Source organism: Globicephala melas, chromosome 18, assembly GCF_963455315.2.
Source record: "Globicephala melas chromosome 18, mGloMel1.2, whole genome shotgun sequence".
NCBI classification, from domain to species: Eukaryota; Metazoa; Chordata; class Mammalia; order Artiodactyla; family Delphinidae; genus Globicephala; species Globicephala melas.
In genome coordinates, this window is record NC_083331.1 from 53,541,595 (window position 1) to 53,556,525 (window position 14,931).

A 14,931-nucleotide genomic window follows, 5' to 3' on the forward strand; every position below is an offset into this window, starting at 1 on the left:
CTCTGACATGTTTATCAAGTGGATTGCTTACAAAACTGTTTACAAATAGTGGGGCCAGAGAGAGAAAAGGCATTCCAGCAGATCAAGGCTGCAGTACAGGCTGTTCTCCCTCTTGGCTCTCATGAAGCAATAGATTCAACGGGGCTTGCAGTGTCTTTGGCAGACTGACATGCTGTGTAAAGCGAGTACAAGCCCAAATAAGAGAACTATGATAGAGGCCACTAACGTTCTATTGCAAAGTCTTGTCTTCTTCAGTTAACTGTTCTTAACTTGTTACTGGTCTGAGGTAGAGACTGCAAGCAGGTGACTGCAACCTGAACTCCTAAAATGAACTGTTTCTATCTTGTTTTCCAAACACAAAGTCAGGTACGTTGAATGGTTCTCCGTCAACAAATTGAAGAGGTAAACACAAAATGCAGACTTGTCAGATTCTGAGAGCACAAGAAATTTGCACGAGTGACTAATCCTCAGTGTACTTACTCCTATGGCTCTGCTTCTGACCCTCCAGAATGGCCTTGAACAGGTGTTCTTATGAACAGTTGACTTAAGGGGAGGGGTAATTTGGGTCTGCTTTAGAGATGTTAAATTGCTGGCACCAGCTGGCAGAGGACTAGTTTCCTGTACAATCCATTCTTTTAAGGTCAGTCTTGAAGAGAAAGGAAAAGTCTCTTGATGAGAAGAACTACCAATTTATACCAGTTTGTGCATCGTGGCTGATGATCAGAATGAACAGTCTGAGATTTAGAAACAATAAGACCAGAGGACTAGTGACAGATTGGTTTGGGGAAAAGAAATGTGAATGAGCTCCTTGGAATGGGTCCAAATTATGAGAATGTTTATGCTGTGGGTGAAAACTCCCCAGAAGGACCCTTCTGTGGAGGAGGCTTTCAATAATTGGTTAGATAAGATTACCCTATGGATTCAATCATAGCTTTCCTCACCCAGGCAGTGCTTGTTTAATGGGCTCATGAATGAAGTGGTCATAATAACAGATACTGAGGTCATTTGTGGACTTGCCACAAATTTATAGAATTCCTCTAACTGCAGCGGATCTGATTACTACTACAACTGGGAGCCCAGCCTGTCGAAACAACAATAAAACTTGAGTCCCTGATACGTTATCATACTCTGGAGAGACTCATCTATCTTTGGCAAATTGATGAACTGTTTTGAAGAGTGTTCTAAAGTATACCTGGAAAAATAATTTGGGAAAATATTAAGCTAAGCCAGAGTTTAAAACTTTGTTTTGATTTAATAGAGATTCCATAATTACATTAATTTCTTCCCTACCAGGTACAGTCTTGATTTTGTCTAAGTGATTCAAAAAACATCAAGGTGTGGAAAATACTGTTCATAGTGGTATGAGACCAATTAGGAGAAAAATGATCTAAATTTAGAGATAATACATTATAACTTGTATTACCCAGAGGGGGAAAATAATTTTATATTTATTTAAAATCATTTGGCTATTTTTTGTTTTATTATACCTATATTGCTTTTAATTTTAATTAATTTGATAATTATCATTGAACTCGAAGTCCATTTATTAATGCCATTCTTTTTCTTTAACCTTCTCAGTCAGTAATTATGATCTTTAAAAAGTGATGCATAACTTCAAAGTGAATGTCTCTTGTTACTGACAATGAGATGTGGGCTAGCAGATTTCCTTGCAAAAATGTGTCTCTCCCTTTAAAGTTGGAGGAAAACTTGCTAGCTTCTCAGCTGTTGGAAACACATATTGAATAACTTTTCTGTAGCTGCATTTTCAATGAATAAACAGCAAGAGCTTATAGAAATTAAATTTCAGAAATAATTGTTGCATAGTAGTTTAAAAATTATTTGTTATTAATATTTGTTAGAAATGTTGAAATAAATTTATTAAAAACCACTTAATGAGAAAGGGATGAGAAAAAAATTTAGGAAAATTCTTAATTTTAATATGGATGGATTGGTGATTATTTATAATTCTTATATACTGGAACAATCTTCCTATTGTCCTTTTTCTTGCACTTATTCCATCGATGAAGTGGGAAGAGTTGTGTTTCACCTTAATGATACAGTACTTGAGCACTACTTTTGTTACATATAGAAAAAACTTCTTAGCTGTGCTTTAAAAAACAGTGAAACCAGCCAGTATTTATGATGTGTCTACTAGGTGAATGTCTCCATATGGGGCTAACATTAAAATAATCATACTTTATGCTGTGAAAAAATTCTTGAGGTAACTGAGTAAATGAGATTTAAAAACATGTAGTTTAATAACGTTTAAATAGTTGTTTAGAGAGTGTAGAGATGTCAAAGAGAGTCTAGATATAAATCAATTTTTAAAATCCAACAATTGCTATAGGAATTCAGAGAAGGGACAGATCACTTCAGACAGCCTTGGTTGGAGTGGTTCCACTTTTCAACGGGAAATCTGTCTGGTTCTGACTGTTCTTCTGGGCTAGGATGGATAAACAGGCAGATAGTTACGGGCTAAGTTTTAAACTTTCTTGACTGAAAATATGCATAGCTTGGACACTTCATTTTTTAAATATCAGTGTTAACTAGAAATGTAAAATAGGCAGTCAGATACGAAAAGTACTAGGATTTCAGTTGCCATCAATTCAAAGAAAGAGGTGAGATCTGAGCTGTTTAGAATGTGAGAGAAGATTTGAATCTATAGAGAAAAAGATCTCTATAGAGCATTTTGGGCATGTGTAACAAAAAAGATCCGGGGATGCTTACAGTGGAAGGGAGTAAGTATGCTGGCTGAAGCAGAGGCAGCATAAAGGAAGTAGTTGACAATAAGGCCAGGAACTTGGGATGTTGATTGAGGCCAAAGATGAAAGACTTCGAAAACCAAGATCAATTTAAACTATGGGAGTGAAGGATTGTGGATCAGATTTGGAAGAAATTGATGACATAGAAAAAAAAAAGATAATAAAGAGTGACATTTTCTCACAGCTTCCTGACAGATGTATACCACTCCACAACGCATCAGTCTGTGGAACCTCCATCCCAGCTGAACTTACAAGGCTCGTCACTCAAATATAAGCATCCAAACCAAGTTTCTTGTAGAGGTAAACATAATGTATGAATTGGTAAACTGCTACGTGTGTGAATTTTTCCTATTATAATGATTCATAGATGTCTGGAATGTCAACACCAGATGTTCCTTGCATTTAAAAAGAAAATACAGAGGCATTCAAGAAGGGTAATCAGTTCAGACATATCTCTCACTTACACCTTAGTGTGAATGATTTCTCTAAGAACTTTTCCCAAAGAGTAAGATCAGATGGTGTAGCAGAGAAGGCGTGGGACAAAGAGAGGGAGATACAGCACATTCATGTCAGTTCAATCTTCTACCAGTTGCATGTGGGTGAAGACATGAGAAGGGATGCTAGTGTGGGGGAATGAAATATAAAAGACTGTTCTGGCCCCAACTGTACTCTCTCAGTTTTGTCCTAATCACCTCTCTGCTTTCCCCAAATTGCCTTGTTGGACAGCTATTCTTATTTACACAGATATAATCGGTTGACTGAGTTCAGCATTAAACCTATCAGACATGTGCTCCCTGAAATGGAGGTCTTGGAGAATTGCCAGAAAGATGAAGAAAAGTTTTTATTTTATTACCATATTTTCCCTTTTATTTAGTCATCTTTATATAAGGAGAGTCATTCTCTTCCCAGTTCCCTGGTCTAAAAGTCACTTTCAAAGTGTAGTCTCTTGAGGGCGTTACTGTACATTATGCATATAATCTTGAATTCTATTTATAGACTGACCTTGCTTTTCACTAGGAAAATGAGGCATCTCATTTCCAATATGCTTTCCTTGGATAGAATAGAGAGCAAGCAGAGATTTATGGGTGAGTTCTGAAACTTCTTAACCAAAGATATTTGGAACATTCACTTTTGATATATCAGTGTTATCTGGAAATATAAAATGGGCACCAAGATGTGTTATCTGGAAATATAAAATGGGCACCAACTGCAGGGGCAGGACCCTTGGCCCAGTGGACCTGGAGGGCAGATTATTGGGCCAAAGAGAATTGTTCTTGAGCCTTAAGATCTAATGGAACTTGCTCCACTGGATTTTGGGCTTGCATGGTACAGTCACTCCTTTCTTATTTCCTAATTCTCCCTTTTGGAATGGGAATGTCTGTCCTATGCTTGTTCTACCATTGTGTTTTGGAAGCAGGTAACTTGTTTGATTTCCCAGGTTCACTGCAAGAGCAATTTGCCTCAAGATGAATCATATCTTGAGTTTTACCCATATGATTTAGATGATGTTTAGATAAGACTTTGGACATAGATTTCTTAAGTTAACGCTGGAATGATTTAAGACTTTTGGGGCTATTAAGATGGAATGACTATATTGCGCATGCATGAATTTGGTGGGGCGGGGAGGGGTCGGTGGCAGAATGCTATGAAGTGAATGTTTGTGTCCTCCCCAAGTTTATATGTTGAAACCTAACTCTCAATGTGACTGACATGTTTACAGGTGGGGGTCTTTGGGAGATGATTAGGTCATGAAGGTGGATTAGTGACCTTATGAAACAGACTCCAGAGAGCTTCCTTATTTCTTTCACCACTTGAGGACACAGCAAAAAGATGGAACCAGCTTCTGTGAACCAGGAAGTTGGCTTTCATGAGACTCTGAATATGCTGGTGCTTTTATTTTTGACTTCCCGGCCCCCAGAAACATGAAAAAGAAATATTTGTTGTTTATAAGCGACCTAGTCTAAGGTATTTTGTTACAGCAGCTTGAACTATGAAAGAGTAATAGATATTTATTAAAAATATTTAAAATTGAGCATCGTGAACATATGTTGATCTTTTCAAATGGTCTTGTTAAAAGGAAAAGAAATTGAAAATTGGACTTTCAGGGAAGAGGATCTTCTGGAATGTATAATTATATTACTTTCGAGTAGTGCTTTCTAATCACCACCCTGGTCAGAAATGCTTTATGGTCCTCCGTTGTATTGGTAAAGATGACCAATAACAGTCATTTTCAAAAGGTTTTTATTGGGATTGTAATGTCAGTCTTTTGAGAGATTAATTTTTTGAAAGTATTTATGGATATCCTTTAGGCACTAAACAGTACTAGGCACCGAGTTTATAAAGGGAGAAGACAGGGAGGGGACCTCTCAGTGACACAAATCAACAAAATGCTGGTGATTTCCGTGGGATATGCTGTTTTCCACTCCTCTCCACTTCTGTGAACCTGTACTGTCTCCCTGTTAGCATATAGAATATAATCTCATCATAACATGTATAGTGCATAATCTCATGCAGCTCAAGGGCATGTGACCCAGAACAGGCCAATTAATGCCTTTTCCATGTTCTTTTCCGATTGGAGCTAGACAGTAAGGTCCCTTGTCACCTTGTCAGGACCTGTTAGGATTCAGACCCAGAACTTTCAGTGTGTGATCTCTGCCTCACAGAGAGAGCTGTCTGCAGAAGGAGAGAATGGAACCTATGCTCAAAATGAAGCAGAGATGAGAATGCTGGGAAGGAATGTCTTGACAAAGTTTGAGTTCCTGGATCCAAATGATGTTGAGACCAGCCCCACCTCTTGCTTTTGTTTTGTTACATGAGCCAAAGAATTTCCCTTTTTCAGTGAAGACAGTTTGAGTTGACTTTCTTTTGCTGCAAACTAAAAGGTCTTGACCAATCACAGGAGCTAACGTTCAGTATCATACTTATATTTATTACCGTAGAATGAAAGAAAGAATATCACCTCCTAATAGGACAAGGTCTAGCAGAATGCATGATGATGATGATGGTGATAAGAAAAAAGAATAAGAAAGAGCAGGAAAAAGAGGAGGAAAAGGAGGAAGAAAACATTAATAAAAATCTAGCTGACATCTATTGATTTTCTAATTTTTATTAGGCTTTGTACTAAATATGTTACTTGTATTAGCTCATTTAATCTTACAGTAACCCTATGAGATATGTGCTATTTTTATCTCAAATTTATAGATGATAACATTGACAAAGATGTTAAGTAGTCTTCTCAAAGCCACATGACTAAGAGTCAGAGAGATAGAGGCAGAGTCAATATCCACTTTAGTAGGCTCTCAAGTGATATTTGCTGATGGAAAGAAAGAATGAAAGATCCATGAACATGAATAATTATACTGCAATGTGATAGAGGTTTAATCTTTAAAACATTACTATAAAGAAGATACTATTATTAACCTCATTTCATCCACGTGGAAACTGAGGTTTAGAGAGTGTAGTGGGTCTTCCTAGGCCATCACTTAGCTAGAAAGTGGTGGAGCTGGGACTATACCCAAGCTGACTTTAAAGTACCCTGGGATACTTTTGTATAAGGTGAGATCCTAAGTAGGAGACCACCTTTATTTTATTTTATTTTTTTATGTCTTTATTGGAGTATAACTGTTGCACAATGTTGAGTTAGCTTCTGCTGTATAACAAAGTGAATCAGCTGTATGTATCCATATATCCCCACACCCCCTCCCTCTTGCGTCTCCCTCCCCCCCCATCCCATCCCTCTAGGTGGACACAAAGCACCCAGCTGATCTCCCTGTGCTATGCGGCTGCTTCCCACTAGCTATCTATTTTACATTTGGTAGTGTATATATGTCCATGCTACTCTCTCACCTCATCCCAACTTACCCTTCCCACCTTCTCCATGTCCTCAAGTCCATTCTCTATGCCTGTATCTTTACTCCTGTCCTGCCACTAAGTTCGTCAGAACCATTATTTTTTAGATTCCATATATGTGTTAGCATACGGTATTTGTTTTTCTCTTTCTGACTTACTTCACTCTGTATGACTCTAGGTCCATCCACCTCACTACAAATAACTCAATTTCATTTCTTTTTATGGCTGAGTAATATTCCATTGTATATATGGGCCACATCCACCTTTAAATGAGACTTTAAAACATTTTGGTGCTTTATCCATTTTTGGATCTTTCTTCCTACAATTTTCCTGTAACTAAGTTTTGTGTTGTTAACATACTTATATATTACATCCTTTTCAGATGTATTATTTCTATCTTTTTGCAGGATCTTCACTAAGATCAGAGCATTCAAACACAATAATAGATAGTCCTCATTTTAAACCAAAACTCATACACATTTCCACAAAAACCTTTTGAAAACTATTGTTGTTGGTCACCTTTACCAATACAATGAGGGCATAAGGCATTTTGACCAGTGTGATGATTAGAAAGCGCTACTTGAAACAAATACAGTTATACATTCCAGAAGGTGCTCTTCCCCAAAAGTCCATGTGCATCTTTCAGTTTCAAGTAACTAAATCTATGTAGCAAAGAAGGCAATCTAAAAATGAAGTACATCCACCCGCTATTTATTCATCTGATTTGCTAGCTGCTGCTTCTTTCACTGAGTCATCTGTTTTCTTACTACATTTATGTGGATAAATGGTCAAGAACATATCTCCTTGGACGGCATTTTTTAGCTATCCTTTTTTCAGTTCTTCCTTAGCTTAGGTACTGTTCTATGCTAACTTCATATCAGTGCATTAAGTTCTTTGGTGAATTCTAACACTGCAGTACTCTTTGAATGCAAAAAGTGGTTGTCTTTAGCCAATATTTCGTTTCTAATACAATATGTAAACAATCTTCATTTTTGGCTTTTTGAACAGTGCTGTTACAAATTGCAGCTTGTATTTCTGATTCTTTTCCCCAAATAAATCTTGGAAATAAATCAGTGTGCTATTTCCCAAACTTACATCATACAACCCTGACATTTGAAAAGTTTCAACAATGTGTCTTGGAAATATTTCCATGTCTTTTTAGTCAAAAAGTTTCATAACTTAATCCCTATATGGGCAATTTCTGACTTCTTTGCATCTTTTACTGATTATAACTCTACCAAAAAAAGCTTTTAAGGGTCTCTGGCCTGTTTTTTTAATATCAAATAAGAGAAAGAAGCAAACATGCTCTCACACGTAAAAATGTAAATACACTCTAGAATACTTGGATCTGCCTAAGGATCTTTCTTCTTCTCTTCAGGGTCTTCTGGGAAGTTGCTGGATATCAGATAACACCAGATAGAGCTTTTTCTTCCTCTTTTTCATTACTGCATTTCCCTCCTTTCCCTATTAAGCATTAAATCCTCTACTTTCAGGAACTTCTAATTCTCCCTCTTTTCAAAACTATAATTGGTATAATTTGGGAACGCTGGTTTTTGCTTTCTTTTGACTCCGTTCCGTGTTTTGCTCCTCTTACCTTTTTTCATCCAGATCTTTAGTGCCAATGTTTTTTCCTGATTTGCCTACTCATGCCCACTCTTCTGTCATTACTGTAAGGGCTTTCTCGTTCATTCCTTCCTTGGTATTTTTCTATAGAATCATCATAGCATACATTTGAAATACAAAGTAATTATTATTCTCATATTAGGCATTATTTATAAAGAAACCGAAGGACAGTGACCTGAGTATGTCACCGAAAAAGAATGACAGACCCAGGTTCAGAGGTTGGAGTTCAGACCCAGGTTCAGAGCTTAGAGTTCAGGCTCAACTCTTAGTCCAAGGCTATCCCATCTAGACTGCTGTTTCTCATTTTAGGAAAGTGTGAACATGACATTTTGAGCCCCAATTTAAATTTATTTTACCTTTATATAAATTCACAACGGTAACCTCCAACCTCATATTTAATAAGATGTTAAATTTTTTTTTCAGGGCTTGACATTTTAAGTAGCGTTTCCCACAGGATACTTATCTGAAGGCCTAAAAAAAAAAAAAGTGAATGTGTACTGGATCAGACCTGCTTGACTCAGCAAGTTTCTGCAAATTAGATGATGTGCATAACCTAAAAGTATCTTTTTTAAGAAGTAGCATACCACAACCGATTATTAGTCCTCAGACATACGATCATCCTAGACATCAAATTGCTTCCAATTTGATGGATTTTATCCTTTCACTGATCAGACTGTTCTCTTTTTTTTTTTCTGGAAAAAAATAAATTCTGGAAAGATTTCTTCTGATGCTGAAGGAATCTTGAAGGCTTATCATTGGACTTTGGTGGAATTAGAAGCCCACTGATTTGTTCAGAAAACCTCAGACAAGTTTAAAAATAGTACATATTTAGTTAGTAAAACTAACTGAGGAAAAGAGCATATGGTTATATTAGTTAGTGGGTTCTATGAATAGCATTCATGTATAACTCTTTTTCATTTAACAAGGAGTTGTAATTTCTGTACCTGCAGATACATTCTGAACCAGCCTTATTTTGAGCAGTATGTTTCCCCTTTTGTAGAATATAGTGTCTCATGAAACTATGGGGGAAAAAAACAGAATTGATTTATAATTTCAATCAGCTAATTCTTTAACGTATTCCTGATGTTTGATTTCCAAAAAGTTGTTAAGCTGTCTGGACAGAATACAAGTATTGATCACCTATAATTTGGGGGTTGACTTTCTTATTTTAACCAAAAAAATGTGATTCTCCCTTTTCCCTTGAGCCATTGCAAGAAAGGTACCATTGCAAGTGTAAAGGAGGACCTTTTTCAAATTAATTTTTGCTCTTTATTTGACTATACTCAAATTGACATGTAATTTGTGTGAGGCTGTGAAATTGTGGACATTGGAAAAAACTTTCCTGCATTACTGAAAGAAATCCAGGTGGCTGGCTTCTCCCTGTTTCAGAGCTCTTTCAGCACCATTAACCCCTTTCTCCTTTTCTGAGGTGTTTTGGTACCAGCGTACCTCATTTGGTTCAAGTACAAAAATTAAATGGGCTTTTTAGCTAATCTAGCTAAATGTTCTAGCTAATCACTCAGCAACTAATTTTTCTATGATCTTGGCAAAAATTTCAAGTAACAGAATCATACATTCTAGGTCATTCTTGTGGTCCCATGTTTCCAGCATAGATGAATAGCAGTGGACTTTTTCAAAGGACAGATCTGGGTTTAAATCCCATTTCCAGTACTTACAAATTAGGTAGCTTTAGGCAAGTGCGATGGTTAATTTTATATCAACTTAACTGGGTCATGGGGCACCCATATATTTGGTTAAATACTATTCTGGATGTTTCTGGGAGAGTGTTTTTGTATGAGTTTAACATTCATTCAAATTAATAGACTGAGTAAAGCAGATTGCCTTCTCTAGTGTGGGTGGGCCTCATCCAATCAGTTGAAGGCATGAATAGAACAAAAAGGCTGACCTTCCCCTGAATAAGAAGGAATTTCTGCTTCCTGAATTCCTTGGAGCTCAGACTTTTTTTTTTTTTTTCTGCTTTCAGACTTGAATAGAAACATGGTCTCTTCCTGGATCTCCAGCCTGCCAGCCTTTGAACTAGAACTATACTGTTGGCTCTCTTGGGTCTCCAGCTGACTGACTACAGATCTTGGGACTCGTCAGCCTGCATAATCATGTGAGCTAATTCCTTATAATAAATCTCTTTCCATATATAATTTATATAGGATATATATATCCTGTTGGCTCTGTTTCTCTGGAGAACTCTGACTAATATAGCAGGTTATTCATTCTTTTGCAATGAGTGATTTCATCACATGTGAAATAGGGATAATAACACCCATTTTACAAGGTTGTTGTAAGGTTTATGAGATTAGGAGGGCAAAGCATGTTGCACAAAATAGGTGTTTATAAAACAGTAACTGTTGTTATTATAATGATTATTTTTCAGAGCACAGATTCTTCTAATCTTAAAAAATACAGTTATAGTTAGTCCAATTTTTTTCTCCTTTCTAACTTTTTCTTCCACCTGCTGTTAACTTCCTTTTGATTTCTGACTCAGTGCTGTTTATGTTCCAATGCCATCTCTTCCAAAATTCCTGGTTGAATTTTTTTCTTATAAAATTCTTTAACTCAGCAAAGCAGCCCATGATCCACTGGTAATACTCTTTTATTTAAAAAAATCAATTAATTAATTAATTAATTTTTGGCTGCGTTGGGTCTTCGTTGCTGTGCATGGGCTTTCTCTAGTTGCGGCGAGCAGGGGCTACTTTTGTTGCAGTGCGTGGGCTTCTCATTGTGGTGGCTTCTCTTGTTGTGGAGCACGGGCTCTAGGCGTGCAGGCTTCAGTAGTTGTGGCACGGGGGCTCAGCAGTTGTGGCTCGTGGGCTCTGGAGAGCAGGCTCAGTAGTTGTGGCTCATGGGCTTAGTTGCTCCGCAGCATGTACCATCTTCCCTGACCAGGGCTTGAACCGGTGTCCCCTGCATTGGCAGGCGGATTCTTAACCACTGTGCCACCAGGGAAGCCCCCATTGGTAATACTTTTGATTCTCATTTTCTGGCTCCCCAGTCTCCAACTGCTTTTGACCCTATCACTCAAGATTGAGGCATCTGGCTTTACCTCTGGGTGACACACATTCCTTAGTCCTGGACAGCAAAAGAAGATGTCATGAGAATGTGGGTCTTTCAGACTTAAAGTCAGGGTCTAGGAGTGTAGTTGGAAGAGGTATTGGGATGGGGGTCTTGGGGTCAGATGAATCATGTCAAATACTCAATGTAGTGTTTCCCCTACAAATCCTTCTGAGGTGTGCTCTTTTACTCCCTGATTTTTCCTCTTTTGCCAGTCCCTGACCACTACTCCCTTAACCCTCCAGATACACATACACTATTTTCTATTCTACCACCTTTCTCTGACCTGCCTTGCTCTGTGTGTATGTGCAGCAATATTGCCCTTACGAGTGGCGTTTGGGTAAGTACCCCTCTTCTTTCATTTCCTTGACTCTAAAGTGGTGCTAGTAACACTTACTCCTGGGATTTGGGGGAAAATTAAATAACACAATGTATACAAACTGTCTTGTATCCTGCCTAGGACACAGTAAGTATACCATAAATTGTAATCAATGCTGTTATGTGACTCAGTTAGAATAGGTTATGAGTTCCAGAGTGAGGATACAGAGGGGCAGATTAGGCCAGAAAGATGGAGGGCAGTGCAACCTTATCATATTAATGTAGGCAAAAAACTATAGTTGAAGTTACTTTTGTATGTTAAAAATGTGTATTGTCTAAGTATATACATACTAGTAGCATATATTATATATTTTAATATATATCAATCTATATATATATTAGTATGTATTATTAGTAATATATTAGTAGTAGTATATATATTAGTAGTATATATAGATAAATAGTATATATTTTTATATATACTTTAAGTATATTATATAAAATATTATATATTCACTGTACTTTAAGTATATTATATATACTTAAAGACCAGACCAAGGCCAAAGATTAAGCTGTCTGGCCAGATAGAGGCAGCAGGAAAGAAGAAGTACTGGCGATGGTTTGTAGGGATCCAGAAAGTCTAGAAGGAAGCAGAGACAATCGTGGTCCAGGAATGACAGGAGCATATAACACGGGAAAAGTCCTAAAAGATGACAGGCTGGCAAGCTTGCAAAAAGACTAGATTTTAAACGTTCTCACCAGACAAAATCTTTTATGTGACATGACAGAGGTGTTAGCTAATGCCATGGTGGTAATCATGGCAAAATATAAACGTATCAACTCAACACATTGTACACCTTAAACATACCAATGTTATATGTCAATTATATCTCAATTAAAAAAAGAAATCGCTACAGCCAGAGTGGGAAGGACCATGGGTGCTCAGGCATCGACTACTTGTCCTCTCCCGTGGTGGCAGCACCCACTTAACGAGGATGGCTATGGCTGAATGTTATGTGTGGGGACCAACCAGCTTTTTCTGGATCACACAGCCAAGCTGGAGAATTAGAATTTGATCCCAGCACTTTCGAACACCAGCTGCTCTGCAGAGCGAGCTTTTCACCACATCCCACATTCCTCTAACACATGTTTTCTGAGAAATCTTCAGGAAAGAGCAGATACTTGAGCTAGCTTTTGAAAGGCATTCTCAACAAAGGGCCCTGAATGGGAGAGCACGGCAAGTTTAGAGAAGTTAGGGCAGAGAGTGTTTGAGTATAGGCACAAAGCAGATGTGAAAATGGAGCCGGGGCTTTAAAAAAAAGTACAATTTGAGGTCCCTGAGCTAAGTGTAAATGCTACTCGGGAGTCCTGGAGTTACTGAGGAGATCGTTAGAAGATGTGAAGCAGGAGTGACGTGATGAGATTTGTGTTTGAACGTGTAATGAATGAATTGGAAGGGAATTCAGCTGGAAATTAGTAGATCAATTAAGAAATATTTTAATGAATGATAAGAAATGTCAAGAAGTCCAGTGTAGGAAGTGTTTGTGATGTTGGAGAGCAGGGGATAACTTTGACAGATATTAAGCACATTCAGTGTAGGTAAGTGAGGGGGGAGGGAGGAGTTGATAAATGAGACACTTGACACAGGAGGAGTGACTTCTGTTACCGAGAGATTCGCCAGGTGGCTTGAGGACTCTGCTTTATCAGGAGAGTTTTGGCAGATAATGTGCACCTTGCCAGAACTCAGGGTACTACAGAGATTTCTAGGAGGAATCCATTCATGGCATTCCTACCTTGTGAAGTACAGGGAGACACTCAGATCTTATTTAACAGTGAGAGTAGATTTACCTTTGAATTGCACCTTCTCTGAATCACTGTTACATACAGAGTGTTGTTGAGCTCTAAAGCACATTTGGTTCAAATTTATAGTTATACAACAGGTGTTTTTTTCTGATACTGAATATGAGGCCTTGAAAATACTATGTTAAATAGACAGACCATTCCAGCCTATTGTGGCATGTCTGTAAGTACCTGTTCAGTTTATATATTCTGTATATACTCTTTAAGAAAACAGCACCATCTGCCATGATGCACCCAGGGCAGCTAGTTATTTCTGTAGGTGTTGAAATGGATATATATTTGTCTTTGTCTTTGTCTATGATTAAATGTTATTGAGTATTAACAAATAAAACCCTTTATGACTTTTTTCCGAAAATCGAATGCAGCATGATATAGAACTTAATACCCCTAATTGCAAACTAACAAGAGCTGCTTTTACAATTACTTCAATGTTTGTATGGTTATGACTCATGAACAAATTACTTTCATGGTTGGGTTGTGTTTATACAAGGCAGGGTGTGAATTTTAAAAATGGATCAACAAGATGGGACAGATTTAGGTGTGGACATATTTATGTAACATGTTTAAATATGGGCATAGAGAAGCAGAAAAACAAATACCTCTTTTGGCATGCTCAGTAGTTAAAGAAGATTTTGTGCACTATTGTATTAATAAACATTTATGGAGATTGAATGAAAATTGGCATCAGGTAGGGTTCTGGCAAAAAGCCGTTTAGTAGAGTCAGTTGAAAGCTAGTGACACGTTAAATCCTTAAGAAAATATGGAATAATGCCACTTGCAAATCCGTCACTTACAACAGATGGAATGCAAGCTCATTCCAAATGGCAGACTACTCAACAGTGGCAAATGAAATTAAACCAATAATGGTAGTATGAATCTGTGAAAAAAGGAAGTAGACATACAACCCAAGAAATTCAAATGGAATATTACTACTGTGTTTCACATCTGGTAATATACCTCACTCACAGGTAATGTTCTAACTTCCTTGAGTGATTGTTACGTCATACTGTTTGTCCTGTTCTGTGCTCATAGGCCCTTTTGCAAATACAGCCCAGTTATTGTTAATGCATTTAACCCAAGTCTGAGTCTGTATCCCTCAGACTTTAAGAACAGACACTATGCCCAATGCAGTCCTTACATACGGTAGGCTCTCTGAAGGGCTGACAAGGTCTGAAATAACTCTTCCCAGAACAAGGGTTAAAAACCTGAATCTTCTCTGTGGTTCTGAAAACATTCCATGTTTCTCCTAACCAACTCTGCCCATGGGTAACGCCAGCCTGCTTATAGGCAATCTCTGAGCAAGTTCAGAATTGTGCAGTAAATAGTACACGATGCATTACCATTTATATTACAGCTAAATTGGTCTTATTAAGAGATTAACTATAGGACAAAAGATAACTGCTAGAGGCTTAAGAATTCTCTTTAAAAATGTGTCCTTAAGGAGGAGCGTAGA

At 37.6% G+C, this 14,931-nt stretch overlaps 1 long non-coding RNA gene across 1 annotated transcript in view; it reads left to right on the plus strand.

The window, feature by feature from the left end:
- Window positions 1–10,223: 10,223 nt before the first annotated feature.
- The window catches only part of LOC115853462 (uncharacterized), a 191,973-nt gene continuing 187,265 nt past the window's right edge, over window positions 10,224–14,931 (plus strand). Inside the window, exon 1 of the long non-coding RNA XR_004039588.2 lies at window positions 10,224–10,350. This is a non-coding gene — a long non-coding RNA (uncharacterized lncRNA). The remainder of the gene's footprint in view (window positions 10,351–14,931) is intronic.